Raw genomic sequence first — 12,456 nt, forward strand, 5'->3', positions numbered from 1 at the left:
AGAGTGACAGGGGGAGTGAAAGAGATCAGTAAAAGTTTAGGTTTTATTATTTTACAGCATTCAGGCACTTTGTAAAATATTTAAATCTGCTGGATGATGACTGTCCTCTTTGCATCCCTCTACTTACCATCTGCCTGGGAGACTTAGGGCTTTTCACACAGGCTGGTAAATCATTTCCAATCCTGCATCCAGTGGAAATCTGGACTATCGCTTTCAGTGTAAATGCACGCCCCGACTAAGCAATGAATGAGAATTTGTTGGCTTCTCCTTCATCGTTCAGTTTCTGCGTGCATAAAACTGAACGGCCCAAGTAAACAGGCAGCATCACTTATGGACAACTGCCTGTTTATTGTAAATGGAGGCAGGCGGGCTGGAATGATCCCCGGCCCCTCCACTTCCATTCACTACTACTCTCCCAGGAGTGTTGGAGGTCTCCCTTTTTTCTGAGGTCCTTCTACACGTTCCGGGAGAGTTGGCAAGTATGGTATACACCTTTTATCTCTACACAGTGTTTCAATGGGTTGATCCGATGTATATACAATTTAGAGACACAGAATGATTGAAATGAGATGCCACTCTATAGTAGGCACTTAAATGGAGACTATCAGTGGTCGTCAGCCCCACAGGTTGCCAGTGGCTCTTATTTCCACCTCCTTTTTTTATTTTTAGGAGCTATTTATGCCCCTGTGCCTCGTGCCTCCGCCTTACTCACCTATAATGAGAGAACTTTGTTTCCTCCTAAAAGTTGTTTTCAGCACTGGCGTCATCCGCCAATCAAATCTTATTTTTAAATATTTCTTTAGTATGTTCTTTCCTAATATTTTGCTTTTTTTTTCATCTATTTCTTCTACATAAATCTCTTTGACACCCCACCCCGCCCTTGTGTACCATTCTCAGTGAGGTACTGTAAGGTCGAAGTGCCCGGCTACACCTGTTCTTCAAAAATGCAGCTTCTCAACTATTGGGTTCTGCCCTCCCAGGTCAGTATATAAGGGGCTGGCCGTGTGCAGCCACCATATCCAGAGCAGCCTGCAGGTATGTTATCACATGTGCTGTGTGTATGTGTGTGCTGGACGTACATTGCTGGGCTTCATTGTACAGATGAAGCAGAGATGAGATTGACTGATGCAGCAGAGCTGAACCCTGATTGTTATATAGCCCAATTTATGATGATATAATCCACAGCTTTACATGGGACTGCATATGTCATGCATAAGAGGAACTGTTCAGTGACATATTTCTCTCTGCTAAGTCTGAATTTGGAAGGCTTAATGTCTTTGCTTTCTGTTAGCAGTAGACCTATTATAGCTATTGATGACTGACTGATAGGTGACCATTGGGGACCCACCATTCGGAGCCTGCGATCAGGTGATTGCTTTCTTGCTATGGTCAGAAAAAGTAGCAGAAAGAGCTGACTAGTTCACAGTGATATAATAGGCGTTTTTTACATGGGACTGCACTAAATTAATGTTTTTGCTTTCTGTTATCAGTTTAACTATAATGTAGTTTGAAGATTACTGTGTTCTGCACATGCAGAGAACCTAATTTATTACTGATATATGTGATGTTTTTACTTTTTTTTTGTGTTCCTTAAGGGACCTTTCATAGGGGACAGAATTACACCGCAGGATGCAGCCAGATCCACGGCTGAGGAATTCCATATCAAAATCTGCAGGTCCAACTGTGGATTTTGATGCTGAATTTCAGGCCGGTTTTAGGCCATTTTTTTCCACATTAGATTTTTATTAAAGTTTTTTGTAGACATGAATATACATTACAATATCAAAGTATTCAGACAGATTTGTGAAGAGGGAATGACATCGCATATAAACACAGATATTCATCAGTTTTACCATAACATATCCATAGAAAATGTCACCCACAAAACAATTCTTTCCCTTATTATATCCATACATAAAAAAAACATTCTATTATTTAGACACTTTCTCATATTATTTGCATTTTAATAAAACATAAACTAAAACCAACGAGGCATTGTACTTCCATCTAGTAGGTATTAATGTACTCTTTTTCCATTTGTCCCATACTTCACCATATTGTTTCACAGAATTATTGCGAATTGCCAACCGCCTTTCAGACATACATTATTCTGCCATACGATACAGAAACTCCCCTATATCAGGTGGGAGAATTTCCCTCCATTGCTTAGCAATTATCGTCTTTGCTGTCATTAAGGAGTGGCAAAGCAAGTACCTAGTACACAGAGGGAAACTCTCCGAGCCTAATAAAAGTAATATTGACTTGGCATCTTTTTGGGACACCACATCCTAGAACACCCTGAAGAACTTTAAGGATTTCTCCCCAGAATAGTTTTAATTTGGGACAGAACCAGAATATATGAGATAGGGAGCCCTTCTATACCTATCCAGTCCAGGATATTCTCATTATTTGTCAAACTCTTGGTTTGATTCAAAATGGTCGCCCTATAGTACATTTTTAAATTAGGGACATCAGCTCCCCCCACATCTGCGGTGCAATGCTCAAATTGGCAGGGCCAAACGTGGTCTTTTCCCATTCCATGTAAAATTGTTTCTGGAAGCTATGTAAAGAACAGTTAGAGATTTGAATTGGTAGAGCTCTGAAATAATACAGTATCTTGGAAGAATTTTCATCTTATATGACATAATTCTACCGTAGCATGACAGACTAAGTTTAGATAAATGGTCGATTTCCCCATGGTTCGATTTAAGCAGTGCAGGAAAATTTGCATTTTCGGTGTCTTTGAGATTGGAGACTTTACTAAATTGTTCCAAAATTTTTTGAACTACGTCTGCGATCCGTGTAATACCTTTTGCAATCCACCACTTAAAGTTAGTAATATCCTGGCTTGGGGGGAATGTGGGGTTACTGAATAGGTTTGTCATCGGGAGGTGTTTTGATATTAATTCAAATCTTTTGGCCATTCTATCCCACATTTCGAGTGAGACGGAGAGAGCCGGGCACATTACTGCAGGCCTTTTCTTTGCGTCACACCAAAGGGTTTATTCAATCGGCATGGGGGAATGGGGGACACTGCCAGGGATTCAATATCAACCCAGGAGGGTTTATGGACTCTGGAAAATAGAAACGATAACTGTGCCAAGTGGGCCATGTGAAAATATTTTTGGAGATTGGGAACTCCCAAGCCACTCTCATTTCGGGGCGCATATAGGAAGGCTTGTTGGATGCGTCTAGTTTTGTTCATCCAGATAAAAAAAGCATCTTGGTTTGAAGGTGTTTCAAAGTTACAGAGGGAATCGGGACTGGTAGGGCTCAGAATAAGTATAATATCTTAGGTAACCAAGTCATTTTAATTGAATGGATTCTACGTAGCCATGAGAAATTTTGTGTGAACGATTACATGAGGTCTTGTTCTAACTGCTTTATCAATGGGGGATAATCAGCTTGAAAAAGTGTCTCAAAGAAATCGGTAAGGTAAATCCCTAAATACGAAAGGTGTTTGTCTACCCAGCTGAAATCATAATTTAGTTTTAAGAGTTTGAGGGGGAATTTTTTTAATTTAGAGCCAGGGATTTAGCATCGTTGACTCTGAGACCAGAGACTGCACTGAACTTATCTAATATGCTATAGATGTTTGGAAGGGAGACCAAGGGGCAGGATATAAATGGTAACATATCATCAGCAAATTGTCAGGATACCAGGGAAAGCAGAAGTTGGGGGTCCCTGCAACGTAGCCCAAAACCCCTTTCCCTGCCTACTTGTCCCCCTGGGCTAAGCCTCAGTACGGCAACTGGACGATGGTCCCTACACTGGCTAGGGAAAATGATGGGGAAAACCACAATCCCTGGAAACAGAGAAAGAATAGACAGACAAACAAAACAACCAGAGCGCAGCAGAAAGGGAAAACAGCAAAGCAGTCCAGGAGCAAGCCAAAGGTCAAGCACTAAAAGTCAGTCCGAAACACGCAGAACAGGCAGGGGGAGACGGAGTCAGGTCAGGGGAAAAGCCAAGGTCAAATACACTGTCAAACAGGAATGCAGAGTAATGCTGGTGAGTGACAGGAAGCCTAGTCAAACACTGGCAGTGTCAGGAAGCAACTGAGGAAGTTAAATGCTGTCAGAGCTCCCGCCCCAGCAGCTGATTGGGGCGGAGCACCTAACAGCAGCAGGATAATCACAGAGTGCTAGGAGAACTGCCCCCACCACTAGCAGGACAGACTAAGGGCGAACACCCACTGGCGTTTTTTTCTCCATTGCGCTGCGAGAACATGTGAAACACTCGCCTCGCAGTGTGAGAAAAAAAACGGGATGACGCCGGGATATCACCAGTCTTCTCAATGGGGCCAGCGGCAGCAGTGCTAGCCCCATAGAAACGATATGGAGAATACCTCGGGGACCGCGAGGAAGAAGGAATCCTCTGCCACAGCATGCTATCCCATTGCTTTCAATGGGATGGGCGCTGCTGCCAGTTCCATTGAAAGCAGTAGTTTTTGGCAAACACTGCAGTATGATTTTCCAAGAAGTCACAGTGGTATGAGAATCTATATGTAATTTTTGAAACCCTTCACAGATATAGATAAAAATTAATAACGTTTATTAAATTATTTAAAAGACATTGGTTTACACTGACAAAAAACAACACACAAATCAAGACGGAACAGGGAAAAAAAAACAAAAGAGAGTACCCTGGTTCGGAGTTAGATGGGGAATTCGACACCTCAATAGTACATAGAGGTAAGTATATTCATCCCTTATAGTCTATATAGGAATAGTCCATAGGTATTAGCACAGACAAGTTTTGTCCAAGGGTAGATGGTGTAGAGCACGTCAAGTCTAGATATATGAATCGTGCTGGGATGTATTCAGACAGAGTGTGTATAAACCCTTAGATAATTGCTGCCAGGACACCTATATAATCATATAATGAATCCCCAATGATACCACAATAATTGTTCGTAAATAGAGTTATTGTTTTCTGGGTCTGGTTATAGTGTTTTTAGATGTTAACCAAAACCCGCGGAAACAAGCTCTTTGTACCTTGGTAGTATTAAATCTACCAGTATGAGGCCAAAATTGGCCCGGCATGCGGCAAGTAGGAGTCTACAAGCTCACAGCTTGCTGTCATGCCATGTAATACTGTTAAGAGAATATGTTCATGCTCAAAAGTAGGCTCGACGTGTTTCCCTATCCGATTTTTTGGATAGTTCCTCAGGAGCGAAAGGTACGTATACCGTCAATTCATATATAGTCCTTTTTGCTGTGGACCAGTCAGCGCCAAGGTAGGTGAAGAACTGTAGACCAATCAACACCAGGGTAGGTGAAGAAACCAGTATCTAAGTAGAAAGTTTTTTTGGTGGATTTATAGTTTAACCACCCGTTCCTTAATTGAAAAATACCGTGAAATACGGTTGTAGATTGTTTCTCGTGCTCTCACTAGGCGCTAAATCGCGTATCCACATTGACTGTCAGACCGACTGGTGTTAGAATATAGCTGTCGGTACTATTGAAAGATCAGTCATTAGTGAGATAGGTTGGAGCCAAGTAGCCCTTAATATGTGGCAGTTACTACACAAGAGATTGTGTCCGTGTAAACAATCTCTATTGTGAGTCTGCTTTAAGAGGGTATATTTTGGCTAAGTGCTCAAATCTGCCATTAAGCCTGTACGAGGTTGCGTAAGCAAATCCCCTACAGGTTAATTCTTAGCGCCTAAGATATCAGTGATAAGGCTGTATGTCAATCCTTGGACAGCCGGAGCAGATGCTCCATTTATCACTCTATAGTAGCTCTGTAATGTTTAGAAAAAAGGGGGGGTAATACCCCAATTACACTGATCTAGTAGTGATATGGCTGTATGTCAGTCTCTAAACAGCCGGAGTAAGTACTCCATATATCACTCAGTGGTTGCTCTGTAAGGCTTAAAAGGATGGAAAGGATATACCCAAATGGCAACTTCCAGGGTTAAATCCCGACAGAGCATATACAGAGAAAACCTGAATAAGGAGACAACAACACCCCTAGAGGTAGTCCCATCCACAGTCAGATGGGGCTCGGGTGTGTGGTCAGAGTGAGGAGAGCAAGAGATAGTGCCTGCGGCTCTGATGGTGAGCGGCCGGCTATGAAGTGTTGAGGCTAATGACAGGGGTTTTAAAGGAGTAACTCCTCCTCTAGGTGGGAGGGGTAAAGATTAAATGGCCTATCCGGGTCATCGGGAGGCGGTCCCTTACACATTGATATACCTTGCCCAGTTTGCTACCAGTATCGCCCCCCCTATACAGCATCCCTATACCCAAGGCTGGCTTCCATTGTGCGGAGCTACAAAATCGCCACAGCTGATCGCTACCAGCGCTCGTCGATCGATAACGGCGCCGTTGGTACTGTTACTTCCGCGTTCCACGCTGGAACGCTCGGCGCGATGTATCACTGCGTCATCACGTTAGTGAAGCGCCCCAAGGCACAGCGTGGTGACGTGTATAGTGTGCCGCGTCATCGTGGGCGTGGTCAGACGTGGTTGATGTGGTTTCAGCGTTCCAAAATGGAACGCATCGCACGCTACGTGACTACGTTATGTCAGCTGGAGTCCTGTATGCGGATGGTGCTGTGGTGTAAACACTTCCGCGCTCCAAGCTGAAACGCATCACGTGCTGTGTGACCACGTCATTGCCGCTGACCCTAGCAATTGGGTAGCGCTGTATGACTGTGACGTGCCTCATAGCCATGGGAGGAGCGATAGATGTAAGTGAACGATTGATAGACAATCGCTAGTTCCATCACCGCTCAGAGTAAGTTTATACATATAGTAGATGTGTAAAAATAATTAACATAGGATATTGATACGAGGAGACGTGTATGCAGGGGCGAAGTTAGTAGTGTTATTGATAAGGTAACTAAAACGTGTGGAAGTAAGGGACAGTGATGCTTCATAGTTATATAAGTGTTAACCCTGTCTTAGTCCTCACTACAGTCACTCAACAGATAGTTCAGTCAGGTGTAAATCCAATTGAATTACATGGATACAGAATTTTTAAAAAAAAAAATGTGTCAGAAGTCGCAGATATAGGTGCCTGGTAAATAAATAACTATGGATAATACCATTGGACAATGCCAAAATGTCAATTTATAAGTCCTCGGTGGACCGTCATATTTTTGGAGAATAAGGTAATCAGAGCTTATAGAAAACAGTTGAAATTTAGAACTGCATTTAGACCATCTGGTCTAACCGTATTTAATCTGAAGATCCAGCTGGCCTCTTTTTGAAGGAGTTTTTTATCAATATTCCCCCGTCTAGCATTGGTTCGCAACAGCTCAATGCCTTGAAATTTTAGATCTTTTACTTCGCCATTATGAACGTCACGAAAGTGATCTGCAAGCGGGGTCGATTCGCCACGGCAAATGTTGCCCACGTGCCCCAGGATACGACGCCGGAATTCTTGGATAGTTTTTCCGACGTAGTTCCTGGGGCACGGGCAGGAAGCCATATAGATGATGTTCCGTGTTCTACAGTTTATAAAACCTCGATTTTGATAGGTCTTGCCAGTGCTTGCACTCGTGAAAGTGTTACTTTTAAGGATAAATGTGCAAGCTACACAGTTATGACAGGGGAACGTCCCAGTCGGTTTTTGGCTGCTCAGCCAATTCTCATTCGATTCCGCTGTCAGATGGCTCTTCACTAAGTGATCCCTGATATTATGTCCTCTCCGGAATGTGATCAGAGGATCAGATGGCAGGGTTTCTGTGAGATCTGGATCGTTTTTAATTATACTCCAATAATGTTGGAGTATTTGTCTCACTTCATACGTACCAGTATCAAAGGTTCCAATTATCCTTGATACTGGGATATCTTCTCTTTTTTTATGAACAAGGAGATCCCTTCTCGTTTGTTGTTTAGCATGTTCATATGCACTTTCAACGATATTACATGGGTAGTCTCTATCATAGAATCGTTTTCTTAGACCCAGACTTTTCTGTTCGAACTCGTGGTCATCAGAACAGTTACGTCTGACCCTCAGGAACTGTCCTTTTGGGATACCGCGTTTCAGGGCAAATGGATGATGGCTATCCCATTTTAAGAGGCTATTTGTCGCTGTTTGCTTCCGGTGGAGGGTAGAGGAGATAGTTCCATCCTCTTTTTTAGATAGCCATAAGTCTAAAAAGGCTACCGATTTCGTGTTGATCTCAGCTGTCAGTTTCAAGTTTAAGTCGTTGGTATTCAGTGTGTTTATGAAACTTTGGAGAGATGTTTCGGTGCCCCCCCACAGGATCAAGATATCATCTATAAAGCGTAGCCATAATATGATCTTATCCGACCACTCGCTGTTGGTATAAACAAACTTTTCCTCCCACCAGCCCAGGTAGAGATTGGCGTATGATGGGGCACACGAAGTCCCCATCGCCGTCCCCCTGAGCTGGTGGAAGTACTTCGTATCGAACAGAAAATAATTGTGGGTCAAAACAAATGATAGAAATTCCAGGACATGGTGACTGTGTTGCGAGAATTGGAAACTCAATGATCTGTTAGAAAAAGCCAAAACCTTTGCCTCTGATGCAGATTTTGCAGCAAAGGAAAAGGCTTTACAGAACAATATTGAAAAATTGACATCACAAATAAAGGAATGTAAACATATACAATTTAACAGGGATCTCCAAGACTTTAAGACCAATAAAGTCTACTTGGAGAGAGATACACGTTCTGAGACAGACGTCAGCTCCTCTGAAATTGAACATTCTGATAGTGAGAGAAATAGACCGAGGAGAGCCCCTAAACCTCCCAGACGGCCACGTAATCCTCCGCAACAAAGGGGTCGCGGTAGAAGAACACAAGCTGAAGGTTTTTTAGAGCAGCCCATCACACAATACTTCCTACGGGGAAGAAGGGAATACTAAATTCAAACATGTGTGCATATGTAAGGGGCTATTCTAATTCAAACGCAGACAGGGCCTCTGCACATCCGAAACCAACTGTACACACATCTACAGATAAACTACAAGTAATAAATTTGTCTGATTATAACCTATCAGGCGAGGAGAAACAAGTGTTGGAGAGGGGGCTGTCCTTCGTCCCCACGACCAAATTTGATGCGTTCGTGTGGGCGAAGGACATCTCCCTCTTCACACGTAAACTAAGATGGCGCAAATTCTTTAAGACTAAAAACCGCGAACGTGCAAGGGAACTTGGACTGGAAGTATCCGATCTTCCAGGACTAGACCTATTGCAGCAACTTGAGGATGAAAACATGAGACCGATGGGAGATGGACCATTTACTGATCTGAAGCCATCCAGTACTAAGAATCCTCCATCTTTTTCCTGTCCAGAACTGGACATTTTTGAAAGATTAGTGACAGAAGATCTAAAATCAATTAAAGCTCGTAAAGTACAATCGAACTTATCACAAAAGGAGAGTGTGGCACTACAAAAACTAAAAACTAATACCCGCCTAGTCATAAAATCAGCGGATAAGGGAGGCAATGTGGTAATTATGAACAGGGAAAATTATGTATCAATGTGTCATCAAATATTAAAAGATACATCGACATACAAGATACTACCCTCTGACCCCACCTTACGGTATCAGATGGAACTCAGAAACCTTCTACAAAAGGCCCTTGAAGCGAAATGCATCAACCAAAAAGAATGGGAATTTATATACCCAGTACATCCGACGGTTGCTACATTTTACGCCCTTCCTAAGATACACAAGGGGCTTGACCCCCTGCGTGGAAGACCGATAGTATCTGGGGTCAATAATCTTACACAAAATTTAAGTGTCTATATAGACAAAATCCTGAGGCCATTTGTCACTTCACTAAGATCCCATGTACAAGATACCACTGATGTTCTAAAAATGCTGGAGGGAATTACCGTTGACCCAGAGACTCTTCTCGTTACTCTTGACGTGGAATCCCTCTATAGTTCCATCCCCCACACAGGAGGTATTCAAGCGACTCAATTTTTCCTTGAACAACGGGGTTTCCAATTCTCGCAACACAGTCACCATGTCCTGGAATTTCTATCATTTGTTTTGACCCACAATTATTTTCTGTTCGATACGAAGTACTTCCACCAGCTCAGGGGGACGGCGATGGGGACTTCGTGTGCCCCATCATACGCCAATCTCTACCTGGGCTGGTGGGAGGAAAAGTTTGTTTATACCAACAGCGAGTGGTCGGATAAGATCATATTATGGCTACGCTTTATAGATGATATCTTGATCCTGTGGGGGGGGCACCGAAACATCTCTCCAAAGTTTCATAAACACACTGAATACCAACGACTTAAACTTGAAACTGACAGCTGAGATCAACACGAAATCGGTAGCCTTTTTAGACTTATGGCTATCTAAAAAAGAGGATGGAACTATCTCCTCTACCCTCCACCGGAAGCAAACAGCGACAAATAGCCTCTTAAAATGGGATAGCCATCATCCATTTGCCCTGAAACGCGGTATCCCAAAAGGACAGTTCCTGAGGGTCAGACGTAACTGTTCTGATGACCACGAGTTCGAACAGAAAAGTCTGGGTCTAAGAAAACGATTCTATGATAGAGACTACCCATGTAATATCGTTGAAAGTGCATATGAACATGCTAAACAACAAACGAGAAGGGATCTCCTTGTTCATAAAAAAAGAGAAGATATCCCAGTATCAAGGATAATTGGAACCTTTGATACTGGTACGTATGAAGTGAGACAAATACTCCAACATTATTGGAGTATAATTAAAAACAATCCAGATCTCACAGAAACCCTGCCATCTGATCCTCTGATCACATTCCGGAGAGGACATAATATCAGGGATCACTTAGTGAAGAGCCATCTGACAGCGGAATCGAATGAGAATTGGCTGAGCAGCCAAAAACCGGCTGGGACGTTCCCCTGTCATAACTGTGTAGCTTGCACATTTATCCTTAAAAGTAACACTTTCACGAGTGCAAGCACTGGCAAGACCTATCAAAATCGAGGTTTTATAAACTGTAGAACACGGAACATCATCTATATGGCTTCCTGCCCGTGCCCCAGGTACTACGTCGGAAAAACTATCCAAGAATTCCGGCGTCGTATCCTGGGGCACGTGGGCAACATTTGCCGTGGCGAATCGACCCCGCTTGCAGATCACTTTCGTGACGTTCATAATGGCGAAGTAAAAGATCTAAAATTTCAAGGCATTGAGCTGTTGCGAACCAATGCTAGACGGGGGAATATTGATAAAAAACTCCTTCAAAAAGAGGCCAGCTGGATCTTCAGATTAAATACGGTTAGACCAGATGGTCTAAATGCAGTTCTGAATTTCAACTGTTTTCTATAAGCTCTGATTACCTTATTCTCCAAAAATATGACGGTCCACCGAGGACTTATAAATTGACATTTTGGCATTGTCCAATGGTATTATCCATAGTTATTTATTTACCAGGCACCTATATCTGCGACTTCTGACAAATTTTTTTTTTTTAAAAATTCTGTATCCATGTAATTCAATTGGATTTACACCTGACTGAACTATCTGTTGAGTGACTGTAGTGAGGACTAAGACAGGGTTAACACTTATATAACTATGAAGCATCACTGTCCCTTACTTCCACACGTTTTAGTTACCTTATCAATAACACTACTAACTTCGCCCCTGCATACACGTCTCCTCGTATCAATATCCTATGTTAATTATTTTTACACATCTACTATATGTATAAACTTACTCTGAGCGGTGATGGAACTAGCGATTGTCTATCAATCGTTCACTTACATCTATCGCTCCTCCCATGGCTATGAGGCACGTCACAGTCATACAGCGCTACCCAATTGCTAGGGTCAGCGGCAATGACGTGGTCACACAGCACGTGATGCGTTTCAGCTTGGAGCGCGGAAGTGTTTACACCACAGCACCATCCGCATACAGGACTCCAGCTGACATAACGTAGTCACGTAGCGTGCGATGCGTTCCATTTTGGAACGCTGAAACCACATCAACCACGTCTGACCACGCCCACGATGACGCGGCACACTATACACGTCACCACACTGTGCCTTGGGGCGCTTCACTAACGTGATGACGCAGTGATACATCGCGCCGAGCGTTCCAGCGTGGAACGCGGAAGTAACAGTACCAACGGCGCCGTTATCGATCGACGAGCGCTGGTAGCGATCAGCTGTGGCGATTTTGTAGCTCCGCACACTGGAAGCCAGCCTTGGGTATAGGGATGCTGTATAGGGGGGGCGATACTGGTAGCAAACTGGGCAAGGTATATCAATGTGTAAGGGACCGCCTCCCGATGACCCGGATAGGCCATTTAATCTTTACCCCTCCCACCTAGAGGAGGAGTTACTCCTTTAAAACCCCTGTCATTAGCCTCAACACTTCATAGCCGGCCGCTCACCATCAGAGCCGCAGGCACTATCTCTTGCTCTCCTCACTCTGACCACACACCCGAGCCCCATCTGACTGTGGATGGGACTACCTCTAGGGGTGTTGTTGTCTCCTTATTCAGGTTTTCTCTGTATATGCTCT

The 12,456-nt window shown here is 43.3% G+C and overlaps 1 protein-coding gene across 1 annotated transcript in view; it reads left to right on the forward strand.

The window, feature by feature from the left end:
- The first annotated feature begins 910 nt into the window (after nt 1-910).
- The window catches only part of LOC136631929 (IgGFc-binding protein-like), a 72,062-nt gene continuing 60,516 nt past the window's right edge, over nt 911-12,456 (forward strand). Inside the window, exon 1 of the mRNA XM_066606422.1 lies at nt 911-980. The gene's annotated coding sequence lies outside the window, so the exon portion shown is untranslated. The remainder of the gene's footprint in view (nt 981-12,456) is intronic.

This window comes from Eleutherodactylus coqui, chromosome 6 (genome assembly GCF_035609145.1).
Source record: "Eleutherodactylus coqui strain aEleCoq1 chromosome 6, aEleCoq1.hap1, whole genome shotgun sequence".
NCBI classification, from domain to species: domain Eukaryota; kingdom Metazoa; phylum Chordata; class Amphibia; order Anura; family Eleutherodactylidae; genus Eleutherodactylus; species Eleutherodactylus coqui.